This window comes from Megalops cyprinoides, chromosome 16 (assembly GCF_013368585.1).
Source record: "Megalops cyprinoides isolate fMegCyp1 chromosome 16, fMegCyp1.pri, whole genome shotgun sequence".
In the NCBI taxonomy this organism is placed as follows: Eukaryota; Metazoa; Chordata; class Actinopteri; order Elopiformes; family Megalopidae; genus Megalops; species Megalops cyprinoides.
Genome location: NC_050598.1, coordinates 10,765,709 through 10,784,972, shown reverse-complemented (window position 1 = coordinate 10,784,972; position 19,264 = coordinate 10,765,709).

Genomic DNA, 19,264 nt, shown 5'->3' with positions numbered 1-19,264 from the left:
CACTGAGCCTGCTCAGTAATAAGTACTGATAGCTCCATAACCCACAGCTAATGTAATGATTTCTAGCTTTTGATGATTATCTTGGGTGAAATTGAGAATTAAGGCAATATGTACCGTAATGAAAAAAAAAAAATGATGTAGTCTTGACAAACATTTATTGTATATTATTGTGATTATTAACAACAACCATTTCAAATAATTATATTTGTTGCATTCAAGTTGATTAGGAATGGAAACTATCCATGCTAAGTTCCTGGCATTCATTCACATTTATGAGATGTTTGTTCAAAGATTGCAGTGCTAGGACAACACTACCATTTTCAATGAATGCATTTATTGTTCATTCTCAACATATGGAATGCATTGTGAAAAATTCCACCCCTACTGTTTGTTTGTGGCACCCCACATGTCGTAAAAATCAACTCAGATCTACTTATAGGAAATACTGTTACTTCAAGCTGACAGTAGGAGTAGGACGCTTCATAAATAACTCCTATTGTCTGCTCTGTGGTAGGGGATTTTTTACTCCTAAAAGTGCTTTTAGCAGCACTTGTAGAAGTCATTCTCAGATGCTTGATGAATGCAGGGCCTTGACTGTTCTTTACCAGCACAATGAAAACGATGCGCAAAAACTCACACTGACATATTGAGCTTCTTCCAGGAGCCTGTATAAAGTAAGTCCCTCCACCAGGGATATTTCAACCAAATCATAAAATGTGCACACAAAACTGTCTCTCACATAGTTTCAGCAAGCAGAGGATGTAAACACAGCCAGTGCTTAGAGCAGGACTGCCACTTAAGAATGAAATCCCACAGATTTAAAGCTCTAAGTCAATTAGCATGGTTTATCCAAATGTGGTGGAATGACCACATTTATCCTTACCCAATGCAGGAGTAATTCTGGCCACATTCTGCATAAAGCTGTGCAGTCCTAATAATTTACATACATATAGTAAAGCTAGAACAAATGGAACATAACTGACAAGGTCTTTCAATATGCTGCTCAATTCAATCAACACCATGAATACTTGCATTATCGCTTTCACTGGTTCCAACCCTAATGGAATCCATCTTGTGTCCCCAGGATTGTGTTGGTCCCGCCTTCAGTTAGGGTTCTCCCCTCCTTCCCAAGGAGGAACTCTGGTTCTCAGAGGTGGTTTACTTAAACGCAGCTCTTACTTGTTGCCATGCAACATACAATATATAGAGTAGGCTAGTAGCTCATCTGCTCACTGATCCAAGCAAAATGTTCTTTTTTTCATTCCTATTTCTGATATTAGAGTCTTTATCTTACTTTCAGAAAAAGTTTTTTTCTTTTCTACCTGCAGCATTTTATTTTTCATGTTGTAGCTCTCACAGCATTCCATTGCCTGGGGTGTTACTGGGGCAGCAAATACAGGTATTTTAGGTATTTTATATAATTACAAATGCATATGCTGATTCAGCTATCTGACTTGATGCACAATGAGAACATCTGATCTTTATAAAATAGAACCGGGAAAATATGTAATATTCAGGCCAGATACTTTTGACAAATACATTTTATGGAAAAGAGTTTAGTGACAGATGTTAGATAAATGGAAAAAGACTGCCAGCGCCAATGAGTGTGATTGTGTTTTTCAATGACTGCCACACATTGTCTATGAATGGTAAAAGATTAAATTCACACCCCAACCAAAAACATTTGACACCCCAGGTATCCTTGCAGTTGTGCTAAAATGGAATGGAATAAGGTAAAATCAGACAAAATATGCTGTCAAGAGTATAATCATTACAGTCAATTCCCAATCAATGACAGAAGGACAGGTAAAATCACAACACATGCACACTCACACCTACTCACATGCACACAGATGGACATGCACACACACCCAGAGCACACAGGAAAAAAAGTGCATAAACTGTCACCAGAACATATTGGGAAAAAAATGTCATCTCTCATAATCCTCCATTCTCTGGTCTGCTGGCAAGAAATGACTGCCAATGGGAGCTGGCTGCGTTATTAGTCAGATCATGTGCCCCAGGAGACAAGAGAGGGCTCTGCCAGCCAGCCAACAGAACTCTGGCCCACACATCAGCACAAGCCTGCTGCATCACACAAAGCCTATATTTAGCACAAAAAACAAGGGGGGAAAACCACATTCACAGGTCACAGCATTTTACTGGCATTTGTTTAGTCCACCAATCAAACTGTTACAGTTTCTCCCCCTGCTGTGGGATTGTTTGGAGTGCTGCACTTCACAGCACTGTCAGTGTCAACCACTGACAAGGGGGTGGGAGGTATGCACAGATAGGGGGTCCTCTTCTAATCCCAGTAGCTCCTTTTTATGTGCACCTTAGTTCCAGTGTACTGCACTGTGCACTGCACTGTTTTTCTTTACTCTGAAGCATTGCATTACTAATGGTCTTCCTGTTGTTTTTGTGGCGCTAGGCACTCTGCTATCATTCGCTGGGCCCATGATGCTGGATCATACAATTATTTGTTCAAAATTACAGAGAGAGAACTGAGAGGAAACTGAGGAGAGAAAAGAAGAGAACAGAAGAAGAAGGGAAAGCTGTGCAACTTCAAATGAACATAATCAGTATTTAATCAGTGACTTGGAAATAAAACAACATTGACCTGTATATAATTAAGTGAGAGCTTAGTGTATATCTTGCAGTAAACAATAATTTCATATAATTGGAGCATGAACAGAATCAATGCTATTTACTGACAAATTAGAGGCCTTATTTACTTAAGGCACACAATTAATTGGGAACAATTAAAATAACTATCCAACAACTTTGTTCATTCAGCTTTCTTTTTGGTGCTCTGTTCTTCCAATTACATGTGTTGTGCCATATCTACTATGTAACTGTAAAACTATAAAAAAACTACATCTGGGTAAGTTATTTTGATGACAGGTCCTTTAATTGGAATGTTAAATTGAGCTCATGGAGTGTTAAATATTCTAAAAGTGTACTGTCCCCATCAGCTTGTGCACAAGTACAGTTGAGTTTAAGAGACTGTGGCTCTGGCTGCAGGGTGGACCTGCAGCTTATTGGCTAGAGCTCACACCACACATCTGAAGCCAAAAGGCTGTTGCACCTGCATATGTAAATGTAATCACTGTGTCTCGGGGCGCTTTCACACTACGTTTCTCTGACTGTTTTGAATTTTGGTATAGTTTGGTTTATTCGGAACTAGTATATCATATAGATAGCAATCTGGACAGTAACATAATTGCACTAAGTCAATAGTAAACTAACACCATTTTGTAGTACAAAAGCAAATGCTCTCAGGTTCAGTTGCAAACAAACCACTCAAACAGGGCATCATACTGCAGTCTCATGAAACAATGATTTTGCCCTCTCTTCATCTGCCAGTGTTATGTAGTTCTGGTTTCCAGGGGGAAGGTGTCTTCTACAAATAGATGTGAAATGTTTTTCATCATGCTTCATTATTTCATTATTTCTGCTGCAGTTTGCTGATGAAAGGTGCAAGTAACACAAAGGACAACCAATACCATAGCATGTTGGGTGTCTGTATTCTCCATCATACCAGTATATTCTCTAGAGAACCTTGCTGCAGGTAGAGGGTAAGAGGCTCGACCACAATTAAAGTGCTGCATCGTGAAATCAGTCTAATTCTGGTCCCCACACTGCAGCAAACTGTATAAACAAAAGTGAATTTCTGTCTTATTTTATTATTACATTTTGGCAAGTAAACAGAAGTTTTATTACCGTCTTCTAGTCTGAAACGATGTAAAACTAAATTTGAAACTGCGTCTGGTGCAAAGCAGTTGCAAGCAAACTTGGCAGGAAAGCATCCACAGTTTATTTAATGTCAAACATTAAAGCAACCACCTATCAGAAACTACTTAATTGTGCTATGAAACAGCTGTCCTCCAGCTTAATTGGCAGCAGTTTCATTCAATTTCTGCCCAAGACAGCAGGTGACTGATTCAGTTTTACACTGAACATGTTACACTTTTGTTGTCTGCTTTCTCACATGAGGGAACGTTGAGAAAAGTGCAGTTTATGAAGACTAAAACAGTAATTGCATACTGCACATTTAAAAGAGCTGGAAACCGCTTAAAAAACAGATGCACATTTTATGTCAATCACAGATGAGCATGCTTTGTGCACACAGAAAAGCCACATCACCCTGCCAGTTATGTTGACAATGGTCTGTGTCCTCTTATACTATATTATGCCATGCCTCTTAATGTTTTGTTGATTGTCATTAGGCAATGAGAATTAACAAATTACAAAATGGCACATAAAATAAATATGATGTATAGAAAGACTCCATAGGGTCAGGGTGTATGTGCTCACATGATATTGCCAAAAAAAAGTTACAAGATATAAAATGTAAAGTTCACTGCACATCTAGAAGGAGTATAGAGGTAGAGGACTTTTGTGTTATTGACAAGTGAAGAGTAAAAAAACAACAAAAAATCCCTAACCCATCTTGGAGGCAGAACTGCACGTCTTCCATTTCCTTCACTAAAGCCGGGAGCTTCTTCGCTTACAAACCAAACAAACAAGCCAGAAAGGGTCACTCTTACTCCACCATGATTCCAGACACAGTTTATTCGAAAAGGTTCTCTTCAGTCCAGTCCAGGTCACACATGTTCTGGTTTTTCCAGGCCAAGCCCAATGTCTTCACTAGGAATGTTCATTAAACCAGCAGCTTGCCCTCACCAATCTCATTAACTCTTCTTTTCAGAAAAAAGTTCACAAGAAACAATTCTATTATAAAAGTTGCTTACCTGCAAACAGGCATGTAAAGAACAGGACAGCAGCTGATTTTCCAGCAGGCATTCTCACTCAAAAGTTCATGTTCCAGATAATGCTTGCAAATTAAAAACTTAATTTAGTTTTATTTTTGTTTTGTTTTTCAGTGCACCTCCATGCACGCAATGGATTAGATCTGCTCAAGTTCAAGATGAGGTAAGATGTTTTTCATTGTACTTAAACTGTATATTTTGAGAAGAGTGCTGGGAGAACATTTTTAATTAGCTTCCATTCATTAGGACATGAATAGAAACAGGTCGTCAGTGTGTATTCATATTGTAACAATCATGCTCCTAAAGCATAACTGAACCAGACATCATGTTACTCAAATTCTTTCCATAGTGTGGTTGAGTGATTCTAGATATACCAAATGTAAAAGTATACATATGATCTCAATTACATGATGGAACAAAATTAAAGAGCTGGGCACCTCCATTACCACTATGTGAATTCAGACATTAAGATCCAGTATCCGAGATGTGACATGTGGTAGATGAAGACCTGACACAAGTCCTGTAACAGTTTGCTGTACAGAAGACATCTTCCTTGTTAAGCCTGTTGACAGCATGACACATCATTAAAAAGAAGATAATGTCTTACAGTGTTTTGTTGTGTTCCACTTCACACACAATAATTTCCTGCTGAAAGGTACAGAAAAATTGGTCAACTCACAAAAAACACAGCCCAGGCAATGACCAGCATCATCTCTCCTGACAGACGTCACCTCCTAGCCACATGAATAGCAGAAAGAAAAACAGCAAACGTTGGCAGAGGTTATTTGCATTTATTGCAACGTCATGCTTAGATCTAAAGTTCTCTGTTTGTGTGTTTTGTTTCCACTTGGAATTCAAATTCACAAGGCAGCCTCAAATCCTCGTGAGATATTAGAAGACGGAACATAAGCATGTAGAGGGCCATTGTTTCTCCAGTATCATCCCTTCTTATGTAACAGTAATCTGTCACTGTGAGTCAGTTTCAAGGGGTGAAACACAGAGTCATCAGCAAACCAGCAGGGCCCTGGGAGTATTGACCTAATTCAACAGCTGATTTGCTCTGACACTGACAAAAGGGGTGCATGTCAATCACTCCCAGCACTTCATTAAGTAATAACTGGATAGAAATATTCCTACAATTATAATCTAACACTTAAGATTCAATAAATGTTTCTCATTCTGAAACAACATCATTGCTTACCTATTTGACTTGGCTTCATGACTCAAATGTGATGGTGTGCAGGAAGTATTAGCTATAATTTCCCCACCTAAATGTTCAATGAAAAATAATTCTGTAAATAATTTTGATATGCTGTGTTGGTAGTTCTGTTTGAGAACATAATGCCATGTCCACATTTACAGTCTACAGACAGAGACAGGGTCACACCTTCAGCTCAAATAATTGCTGATAATGGCATAGTGATGTTTCTACCACCAATTGCCGTGGCCTGTGTTCCATTGCAGTTCAGACTTTGACATTTGTACAGCAACACTGTAATGGAAACAATTCAAATGATTTGCTGTTTTGCCATTCAACAAATCACTGTAATTGACACATTTTATTTCAGCTGCCACTGTTTTAATTTCATTTTTTTTCATGTCAACATGCTAGGCCATTGCTTTTATCTTTTAAGTCATTCATACTATCAGTTTGCATCAATTCACAATAGTTAGCTCCAGCTCCAGTGAATGCCTACACTGAACATGCAATGGGCAGATTCTCTAAATGATGAATGATATAGAACCTAATTGAACAAAAGGACCACAGTTCTGCAGTAACCCTGCAGTTACTGTAGTGTATCAGTGGTAAGGATTAAGGAGCAGGACTTGTAACCGAAAGGTTGCTGGTTCCATTCCTTGCTGGAGCACTGCTGTTGTATCCTTGGGCACGGTAATTAACCCAGAATTGCCTCAGTAGATATCCAGGTGTATAAATGGGTAACATGTAAGTCGCTCTGGATAAGAGCGTCTGCTAAATGCCAATAATGTAATGTAATGTAACCCTATAAAATATGAGAAGCCTTGGTGATTATATAAAGTTATGTAAGAGAGAATATTACAGACATAAAGCACACACACAGCTCACTGAAAGGTTGCCTTGTGTAAGCATGGACCACTATGTACATGTCCTTGTTTTTTCCACAGCTACCAACAACGCTTTGTTTCTGTACCAAACTCTAGGAAGGTCAGGTTGAGATTTACAAGCTCCATTAAACTGATGCCGGGTTCTCACATCACATTACTTCTGTCTTCTTCTTTGTGACATGCCCTCAGTCCAAATACCTACCCTAAATACAGCACATGTCAACAGCAGGGGACTTTGTTAAAGTCTTAGCCTGACTCCAATGACAAATCCGAGACAGAAAACCAGGCCACTTCTGGCCCAAGCAGTTTTCCCAAGTGTGTTTGGACTGTCCTGCCTCTCCCAAGTTCTAAGCCAGGATCTGTTCAGCCATCTATTAACTCAGTTTCTTCTTATTTTATATTCACTACTTTCAGGGTATGCATAGGGGTTGCCATCGTCTTGTGTTGAATGGAATGTATAAGAAATCCCTTCCATATGTCACACATCACATCTGTATCCAACTAGTTTCCAGAACATGGTCAGATGTGTCAGTTAGACACATGTTCTGTAGATGTCCTTGTTGATCTTCAGTGCCAAATATTAAAAAGAGGAGTTTGGGCCACTAAGCATGGGCAGTAGGCTCTTGTTCTTAAGGGGTAGGAGCCGGGCTTGTAACCTAATGGTTGCTTGTTCTATTCCCAGGTGTGGCACTGCTGTTGTAACCTTGAAAACAGTGCTTAAAAGTAATTTTATCAGTAAAAATGTAAATATAATGTAAATGTATAATTGCATAAATGGATTATATCTAAGCCATGTTAGTCACTCTGGATAAGGGCAACTGCTAAATAATTATTATTGTTATCATTTAGAATATTTACAATTCTGGATACTTCAATGCAGGTCTACTCTTTTATGGCAAAACCCTCCCATAAACTAGATTGTTTTTGTAGACGTAGATGCAAAGTTACAAGTGGGGTTTCCTGTCTAAACATGGATTACCAATAAAAGTTTTCAATAAATAAAATAAAATAAAAAACCATTAAATAATGATATTAAAGCTACATAAATATTTGTATATTTTAATGTAATTATTGTGATACAGTATTGTGTCTTGAGGGTTGACAAAAATGACAGGATACGTAACAACAAAATGCAAATGGTGGATTTCATATTTATATTTGTCAGGGGAAAAAGGGTGAGATAATTGTCAAGCTCTCTTTCATCTTTTTTTTAAACCTATCACTAACACCTTTAATCCAATATGTATCTTATCCAAGGGGTTAGACAGCTGATTATGCTCAATTTTATCTTTCAGAGCATTCTATTAAAAAAGAAATCAATTTTGTTGCTGATTTTAAGCAGATTTCTTTATGAAAATTTTATTCATCCTGAGTTCATTAAATCTTGGCATACAGAGTGTTGAGTAATAAATTATTATGCATGTGTCGGTCTCTCAACAGACCTCCAAAGCAAGTTCTTCCCAAAGCAAACCCTAAATTGGCCTTTCCTTGGAACTGTTAAACAAAAAATCTTGAAACATCTTAAAATATCTCAAAATAACCAGAAAGGATCATTTAAGTTAAGTGTGAAATGTTACAAAGTGGTTTATGCTTTGACATAGATTTTTCTTTCTTCATTGATTATTTTTTCCACTCAATTGATTTAGGGGCACAATGCATTGTATACATAAACCAATCGTTAAAGCTTTCAAACATAGAAGTGTTAGTTTGATGCTTTGCGTGGGTTAATGCTTGAATTGTTGTTAATCTGCATTTAATCCATAGGCAGACTGCTTTGGAGGAAGAATACTGTGGAGAGTTAGAACTCACTGCCTCTGTTTCTTGCTATAAAGCACCAGCTGGCAAAATCAGTCTATGTAGCCAGAGAGAATCAAGCTTAGAGTGTTTTGGGATTTTGGCTACTGACTTGCACTTGATGAGAAGAACTGCCTCTTTTTTGGAACTGGACATTAAACCCTGGCAGCAAGTAAGCCTTTCCCATTCCTTGGTGAATATGAAGTGGGTAACAGTATCTGGCCGGCGTTATAGAGGAACATCAGAGAAGGGAACCAGTCACACATGCTCACAGAATTTATGTTTTTCCTTCCTCTCAACCCTTAATAAATTTTCAACCATAGTTCCTGTCAATTTTCTGTATTTTTTTGCACCTTGTCACGTTGGAACATCCACTCACTCACAAAAACATTACCAGATTCTTGCTATATTTCCTTAGTAAATTTGCTCTGATTGTTTCATTCTTTGTGCATTTATTTTAGATCCTCTGAAGAACAGTAACAGGAATACAAATGCAACACGAGACAAAGATTTAAACTGTAGATGCATTAGGGTGAGGAGCAACACAGCAGAAGAACCATAGACCACTATATTTATCACAGAGTAAGATTTTCATGCATTTGTCTGTCATGTTGGTGTGTCTGCCATTAAAACACTCAGATAAGGATCCACACATTTTTGGAACATCTTTATTAAAAACTCTGTTATTAAACACATTTGTTGTAAACAGAAAATGCTTCAAAGATATATTCTCCATGAACTGAAGTGCCTTACCATTTACAGAAATAGCACTTGATGAAAGGTGGTTCCATCAAGGAACCTGCTTGATTCCAGTACAATTGGCAACACAGAATGCCCCATACTACTATCAGCAGCTGGTATGAGAAGTGGGCGGAGACCATGAAAGCCAGAGAGAACAAGCAGATGAGGCACACCTGATACTCCTCATGTAATTGGAACAGGGTGAGAATAAAAAGGCAGCAAGGTCCACACCTAGTAGTTTGCTATGTAGAGATTAGGGTGACTGGAACATTTTGGGATGGGGACAGAACTAGAACTAAAAGACAGATTTAGTGGTGTGCAGTGTGGCCAGTGAAGCTTTTTCGTGTGTCGCCTTGACTTGGTGTGGGGAGCACTTAGTGTACCACGGGTGGTAGTGTAGCACAGTGGTAAGGAGCAGTGCTTGTAACCAAAAAGTTGCTGCTTCTATTCCCTGCTGGGGCACTGCTGCTGTACCCTTGGGCAAGGTGCTTAGCCCAGAATTGCCTTAGGAAATATCCAGCTATATAAATGGATAACATGTAAAAACTGAAACCTATGTAAGTCGCTCTGGATAAAAGCATCTGCTAAATGACAACAATGTAATGTAACATAATATTTGCCTGTAAAGGGACATCAGGGGTTGAGGAGGGATCCAGTGCAGTAATACAAAGGGCTGGAAAATGGGGTACTCATATGATGAATTGTAAAGAGGGGTTACTCTGTAGTCTACTTACCTGGTCCTGGTGTTTGAGGTGGTGTGGTGTGGTGAGAGTAAACTGAAAGGGGGCAGAGTAACCATGGCTGTGGGGCTGCCCACAATTTCCTCTACAGAAATCGGTGCTGAAGCCAGCGTTTCAGTACTTATCCTGGAATGATTCCTCCCTCAAAAAAAGCTGTGCTGTTGGAATGGATATGGAGATTTAAAAAGCATGATGATGGCAATTTAGCTTGTCTAGAATGTCAGGACACTCAGTCCTAAGACATTTTAATTGACAGTAGAAACATTTATAATCCTTTTATGCCCTTACATGGGACTTTCTATTCAATTACATATAATGTGCTTTTACAGGGGAAGTTATATTTAATTCTATATACTGCTATTGTTGATGTCAGCCAAAACTTAATGTGTAATGAAGTAAATTCTTCTTAAATGATTTCTATGAGTGCTGGCTTATCTGGTGTTTAGTTAATTGCTTGGCAGACACTTTTATTCAGAATGAATGTCCATCTGGACATATGTAAACAAAACCTTCAATTCAGTCTGAGGGGCCAAAGTACTGGGAGGAATAATTTGTGATATCTGTCCACTGCAAGGACATGAGCATCAGTATTTGAAAAAGAACATCTGAGAAAAGTGATAAGGAATTTGGAGAGCAGGCAGACAAACTGGACGGCATTAATGATTTTATGTGAGGGTGACTGATGATTCTCCCATTTATAATGGGCATTTGGAGTATTAGTAATACTTGCAAGGTTGCATTTTTATAGAAGAAAATAGCACTGATGAAGGTCTTTGACCTAAATGTTAGCTAATTTGCACTTTACTGTCTGTGCTTGAGCACTTTTGATGGAATAAACATTTTTATTGGATCTCTGCATTTACCTTTTTTTTGGTGAGTTTTTTTTTTTTTTAGTCCCAGGCAATGATGGCTTCACTTTTTTATGTTAGGTTTACTTTTGTATCTTAGTTTCCTTCTTCCAGAACACTGAAGTCACCTGGTCTGTAACGTTCTGCAATATTCCTGTCTTCCCCTGCTGATCTCCCTCCTCTGGCTGTTGGTATTTATTACACTGTTAGCATTTGTTTTAGATTTCTGGTGCTAGCCTGCCAGCCAGTGAAGGAAATGATTCTTCTGAATCTACAGACAATTATCTGACATGAACCCCAACCAGGTCTGCATCCTTCGGTCTCCTGGCTCTCCCTCCCTGCAAGATCACATATCCTTGTCAGGCATCCCTATTGGTTTTGGCCCAGACATCAATCTTCCTACAATGGTCAGGACAGCGAACAGCAATCATGTACCTTTGCAGACTGAAGTCCCACTTTGTCAGAATACATTAATTGGTAGCCCGTGTAACTAGTAAATGTGGAATTTAAGCATTGCCTCTTTCAATAGTGCTTCAATGGGCTTCAAAGCATTGATTTATAAAATAATAATGAGGTTACATTACTGATATTGTGGCATTATATTCATTGTGTTTTTAATTATGGCACTCACCATTATAGCATTATGCCTAATTAACACCTTTGTTTAAAAGCGGTATCACATTTTCTATGCAGTGTGACAACATGTTCTGTTCAAATGGCATCATTCCATGTGCTTATGTACCTTACTTTGTAAGTCCCTCGAACAAGTGTGTCTACCACATAAAATCAAAATGTAAAATGCAAAAATGGAGGAGGCACAGATATCCATCACACAATTTAGAGCAGTTATACAGTCCTAATGCTTCAAACGAGGAACATGTCCACGGTAGATTACGAAGCAATTACTGCGATAGGAACTGTGGTAGGATTCCATTCAAATTCCCCTGCCAAACTGTGTCATAGTTGTAGCTCATCAGCCACCAGGGGGCATGTGTCTTAAAGGGGTGTCACACAAAATTTACTAGCATGAATTACCTGAGGGGTGAGACCAAGCAGAAGTAATATGTAGGTCATCTATCGTATAAGATCACATGTAGAGACAATGAATTCATTTCATTTGTTCAAGAACACATTCTGCAGTTACTGTGTTCACATTGCTATATTACATGAGAATTCATGTTTATGTTGTGTATGTATTGTGTCATATTTATTTGAATATGTTGCACAGCTCCTTGTCCAGGATCTTTTTATCTCAAGACGGGACTACTGCATTGCTCTCTGATTGCACCATTAAGCCTCTGCAGATTTAATGCACTTGGATGTCTAGCAGCTAGCTTGGCCCTTGTCTGAACAACGATTGAAACCTGAACATGCAGCACTACTAATATTGTTGACTCCTTATATGGCTTTTTGCTTGTGTTGTCATTGTAAGTCGCTTTTGATAAAATCATCTGGCAAATGAATAAATGTAAATGTAATATTGTATACAATAAACTCTTTCATTAGTACTATTACTAAAGTCTATAGTACTATATACCATATAAAATGCAGTTCTGATATGGGGACCATTCTTGGTCATAATATGTTATTGTTGCAGCTGCTAGAAATACAAAAGGTAAGACTGTTCCAAACCTACAAGAGTTCATGGAGGAGTATTAAACATTATTCCAGTTTGACATTGTCTTTCATTGGGATATCCAGACTGAGTTAACAGCCCTATATTCACAGATAAACCTCTGAAGAACTGCCTCTTGGACCCCCCATGACAGTATGTCTGTGAACAATTACAACAGTGTCATTCATTTCAGACTGTATCAAGCTAAAAGGGACATGTGTGGAGCCTTTGGTTTAGTTATCCAATCATTTAATATCCAAATATATTCTTTATCCCAACAATATAAATAACATGTAGCACTCTGCACTGTCATGCATGTCATGCACTGTCCTATTTGTTTTTTTTTTAATTAAAACATTTAAGTAGCTTTAATAGATATATTTTAGATTTGTTAGGATAAGCTGCTGCTGTTCATTTGGAAAATAAATTAACCATAAAATTAGCTAAACAGGCTGTTAAACCAGACACAAATGAGATTGCTTTGCTTTGGCTACTCAATGTACCTGACAAGAAACACCAACATTTCAGCAGAGACCACTGCAGTGTTTCCCAACACCAATGTGTGTGTTTTTTTATTTTTTTTTTTTTTTTGGGAACAAGATTGTCTGCCCTTTATTAGCTAGCTATCAAAACTATATAATATATGACATTGGTTATTAATGTTACACACATGCATCATGTATGCATGTATAGGCTTTTATTTAGGTTCTATTTTTATCTATTTTAGGATAGAAATGTACTGTGAGGAAGCTGGCCAGCACGTCTCACAAAGAGGTCAAAGAAATTACTTTAAAAAAAAAAAAAAAAAAAAGTAAAGAAACTCACCCTTGGCCACAAGCTGCTCACAAGAGTGTGCCTTCAGCAACCACACAAACCTGTATTTAATGCACCTTTGATTAGGCAGGGGAGGCCAATTAACCAATGGCTGGCTTCACATGCAGATCAGACAATTACACTGATAAACAGGCAAACAATTAACGATTAACAGGTTTATATGCAATTGATAAAATGTGATCTATTATTGGTAGATTTGGAGAGAAGACAAAGGGCCCTTGAACATTTCCAATAATCAACTCTTAACTTACAATCAACAAACATTCAGTTTCTAGGGGACAGGTGAAGGCTCTCCTTCACATGAAAATTATTGAACACATACTCTTAAAAAGAAATTGATGACCTGTCAGTGCAGATGTTCTTAAAACATAAATGTCAAACCTATAATCAGGTCAAGTATAAAATATTAAGGAGTCCATTTTTTGAGTTGAGTTGAGCTCAATATGTGACCTCAATTGGTTGCTAGTAACGATTCTGTCCAAATGATGTATTTTCCAACTTGTGCTTAAAGTAATGTTCTGAATGACCCGAGTGAACTTTTGGAGTTCTTGATTTCAGTATGTAAGAATTTGTTGTAAACAATTCAATGTATGTATCATGAAATCATTAAGATGCCTCTGGTCCTCTGAAGCTTACAGTTTGCAGCACACTTTGAGACTTGAGTATCTTAATGAGTATCTTAATGTGGTGTGCTGTTATGCTACTGTCACAATGTAGCATGCTGTATTAAGAAAGTTAACATTTTTTGTCTTTTTATCACCTGAGCAATAAATACAAATTGTTTTCATAACAAAATTGCTGTGCATTAAATTGAACTAAATTTAATTGTCCTGGTTCGATATAGGTGCCTAAATCTTTATCGGAATACATTTTTGCAAGTTATTTCTCCACGTATGGACACTATTGCAGTAGTTTCTGCTTTGGAGGGGAACCTGGTATGAAAAGAAAAGGCTAGGATTTACTGTGGGTGACCCACACAACCCCTCTCCTGCAGTCATCAGTGTGAGAACAGAACAAAAGATCAGGAGGTTATCAGATGTGGTACACTGAATCTGTGATGGCAATTTTGCTATTTGTTCCATACAGAGAGACTACAAAAGATAGTCCTCTCTCTAGGAGCTCACGAACACGAACACGAAAAATAAAGAAAAATAAACATTTTTTCAATTTTGCCATCACCTACTGGTGAATAATATGTACTAGAGACTTTATTGTATGAAATGATCTATGAAATAAACATCTGCTTCCCTCTGTCTGCTGGTCTTCACAAGTCAAATTGAAGAGATATGTATCAAAATGTAAAATTGAAGAGATATGTATCAAGGCACAAGCTAGGTCTTGAGACACAAACACCTAAAAAGTTTTAAAAAATGATAATATAGTACTTTTTTCAGTAAACTGAGAGTATGTATACTGTAATGTATTGAGTTATTACATCTGTAGTGACAGATATTACAGACATATGTTACAGACAGATAATACATGTAGTTCACTGATGCTTTATCCGTACTCTGGAAATACACTGTATTGCCATGTTTAGGAGAAAGTCACTATATATAGCAACAATCTAAGAGCTAAAAATCTTGTCCTGCATCGACTAGCTGTCTGCACGTATTAATCGTCTCCTCCCGAGTGTGTGGAAGGTAAAATGGAAAATATCCTGGTATGTCCCAAATGAGTACTTTCAGAGGACTGCCGTTCCCTTTTGGCCGTCTGAGCAGGTTCTATGTAATACACCTCATGACTGCAAAGGCGGCGATATGTACAGCAGTACAGAAGGAAGGAGGGGAAAGGGGAAAAATGTAGCAAAGGACCGCCACTTATCAAGTACAGAATCCATGCCCAAATGAAAAGCTTGAGCAAAATGTGATTTCATTTTGTGCCAGTGTCAGTTAATTGGACAATTGATTGGGGCTCTCGGAATTATTTGAAAAACTGAAACAATGTACACATGTATGAGCGGGATCTTTGTTGTGAAAGGGGAGGTGATCCTGTGCAGAGACAGAAGATTAATCATAGATTGTGTTTTTTTTTTCAAAATGGCCACAGATTTCCTCAGTCTGATATACTGTAAAATAACAATGACTGCTGTCTGTTAGAAAGGAAAATATTTTGGATCACATTTATTTATTATGCAGATGCTCTTAACACGGGTAATTTACAGAGCAAATTGTCACAGAAATACAGTGCAGAAATTAAATTAAAGCATGACAAAGAGGCTATTTTATCACATTGTGGTTTGATTATTTCATTTCAGAATGATCTACTCAGTTTTACCATGGTATTTTAAATCAATGTTCAACCAGTGAATCCAAAACAATTCATATATTCATTAACTCATCTTTGTGTCAGCATCAGGTGCCATGATTCAGGACCACTCACAGTCATTTTCTGGGTTGTATTTTGTTTCTCTTTCATATACAATACATAAGTGTTTCTCGGTCCTACTCCTGGAGCCCCACTGTCCTGCATATTTTTTATCTATCCTTGCTCCAAACACACCTGATGGAAATTAGTGTGATTAACATGCTCTCATCAGGTGTGCTCAGCTAATCAAAAATGCCACTGATGGGTTCAGTCAGGCAGGTAGAGCAGGTAGAGCAGGGAAAGATGGAAAACGTGCAGAGCAGGGGGTCCCCAGGAGCAGATTGAGAATCAGTGCAGTAAATCATAATGTTTTTCAGCTAAACATAACCATAGCTTTTCTTCCACCTCTGCTCAGATCTCAGCTCAGTTTGTTGGTTTTTAGCTGGTGAGAAAGTGAGAGACACAGAGACATATACAAACTGAAATTGAGGCATTGTCCTCCACACTGTGGTGTGTGTGTGTTTGTGCATAATAGATAACTGTCCTCCCAATAAAAATGTTGCTTCTTTGTAAGTAAGAAATACATATTTTTGTAAATTATGGACATTTTATTTCTCAAACAATACTGAAATAAACACAACCATTCTGTTTTCATAGATAAAATTGTTACAATTCTCATTTTGTTTCGCTGCTGTTTCACTTTAATCCACACATGTGTAGCTCAACTGCAATGTGGTAATGACAACTTGAGCTTGCTCAAAATGATACCTTCCTTCCAGAAGCCACTTTGCAATTTTGCTACTCAGTCCTCAATGATTCAAGTGTGTGGAGAGCAAATACATTTAGTGTCTGTGGGATGCTGGTTGTACCCTGCTGCCAGCTGATATGCTCTACCTTCAGCTGTTTTTGAGGGCATGCTGTGGCTACAGCACTGTCCATTGTACGGGCACTGCTTAGTAACCATGGATGCACACTGATCTCAGAACTCTCTAACAGCATGAGGCAAAGAAAACATCTGTGAGGAGCCGCAGTATTCCAGACAGAAATGATAAATACATAAACACGACAGTGTACATGACATATTTATGGATGTGAGATATATTAAAGATTTATGACATGATATTACAGAGAACATTGCAGGGATGCCATAAAATATAAAAGTGAACATGAGTCCGCCACAATAAAATAAATTCTTTATTCATAATAGGGGGGAGACATCTGTTTTTTTTTTTTTTTTTTTTTTTAAACCAGGTGGTGAATGATACCCCTGTGCCCATGAGGGAGGAAGCTTTATTGTATTTGAGTACAGTGTTTGAGAATAAAAAAAAGTGCCCAGCACAGATGTCAAATTAGAGAATAGTATAATAATGAGAAACTAGTTGTACAACACCACTGATTCTGAAGACAAATCCATCTGTGATAGAATAAAGGGCAGCTACCTCTGGAGCAGAGGGTCAAACACAGTTGTGAAAGTCCGGGGTATTATACATTAAAATCAATACCTGGCAAAACCTGTCAACATAAATAGATCAACAGGACATGTTCAAGTGGAAGTGTAATAGAAACGTATAGCAACAATACCCATGAAATGGCATCTGTTCATATGATATTAACAGGTTTATTGAATTGTACTTACAAATGGAACCCATACAGAAGGCATTCTCAATAGATGGGACATTCACCATCAAGTATCTAATAAAAAATACAGCTACCCACCTTTGAGAGATATATTACAGTTAACTTGATCCCGCGCACAGAAATATCATTTTGAGACTTCACATGTAGTGAATGGGTTTATTTCTATTTGTATAGCTAGTCAAATTATTCTAATCTCATTACATATTTTGTAAACATGTAAAACACCAGTTGATGCTAAAAACTACTAACAGTCAGCACATAGCTGTAAAACACCAGTTGATACTAAAAACTACTAACAGTCAGCACATAGCTTGACAACTGATAAATTTAAATATCAAATTAGCATATAAATCGCATGCAGACATGCACTGTAATGATTTGTAGTCTGGACTCCAAAATGTAATTGCTGTGTGAAGCTAATATTCAATTAAACGTCACTAGAATATAACAACAGTGTCATTAATGTCCAGTTATAATTCAAGTAAAACTCAGCCTTGAGATTTTTAATGAAAGAGCAACAATGTATGAACAGCTCCTTCAGCACTGGCAGTCGACACAATGCACTACAGAGAGCCTGTTCAGAATTATCAGCTTGGCTTTTTCAGAGACAGCACTGGCTCAAAGGAGCCCCATGCAAAGGAACTTGAGCATAATAGAGACTCATAAAAACATGTATAATCTTAATGCTGCCTGTGAGGAGAGATACAGAACACTGTCTCCCCAGCGACTCTGATGCCTGCCTCTTGGCTATTTATCCTAATACTTCTGTCAAATCGCCATCTTCAGATACTGTTTATAATAGTCTGTACAGGAATTATGTAAGTCCTTCACTGTGTGTTACATAAAATACTGAGAAAATTCTCCTATGAGGCCAAAGAAGGGGGGACATTTAGGAGGAAATATGTTTTGTCAAAGATGTTGAAGACAAAAACAGAATTAATATAAATAAATCTCTTTTCCACACAGTGTCAAGTAAAATTATTTCCTCATACAACAGGACATTCACTATTTATACCATGCAGATTCCTACACAGAGGGAGATTTGAAGTTGAGAAGTAAGCGGCAGCTACTTATCTTTCTGAGGCTTTCAAATGTCTTCTTTCCAAAGAGACAATGGGAGGAAAATTGTTTCAATTTCTGTGTGGGCGAAATGCCAAAAAACATAAACATATAAAAGTGAAAAGTCACTACAGACAGGTGTATGAATTATATATCAGGCAGGGACATGCCATGATTCTGAGGGAAAGAAATCCTTTTCAAAGGAACACACCATGGGGTAATTTCAAGATTTGGCTGTACTTCTGTGAATCGCTCCATTGGATGCAAATGTGTTCATTTTACATTCATGACTGCTCTCAAACACAGATGACTACTCTAATGCGTTTATGACCCAGAAAAAGTGGTATAAATTATTTTATGTATGTGTAAGGGAATGTCACCGGGGCTAGATCACTCCCCGATCCAGGAGAACAACCATGTTCTTTTTTCTTTGGAGGAATCCACCCAGCCCCCTCAAGCAGTCCCAGGTCACCGTAGTGCATGTCAGATCTTTATATGTAAATAAATAATGAAAACTCGGACAAACACCAAGTATGGACAGACTCCACCTGTTGCTGACCCCACCCCAACCCCGTGTATTCTCTTCTTACTCTCTTTGGCTGCTTTGTCCTGCCCCATGCCCAGACACTTCAAGCAATGTACCACACTGTACATACTCTGGTGCTATAAAACACCACAAATAATTATTTAGCACTGTAACCCTGAAAGTCCCACACTTTAAGCTCCACCCCACCCCCCAACCCCATCATACCCTTGCCACACAGCCACACAGCTTCTCATTCCACCACAGCCCCCCCATGGGAGGGGTAAGGTACTGCAACACAGGAGCCT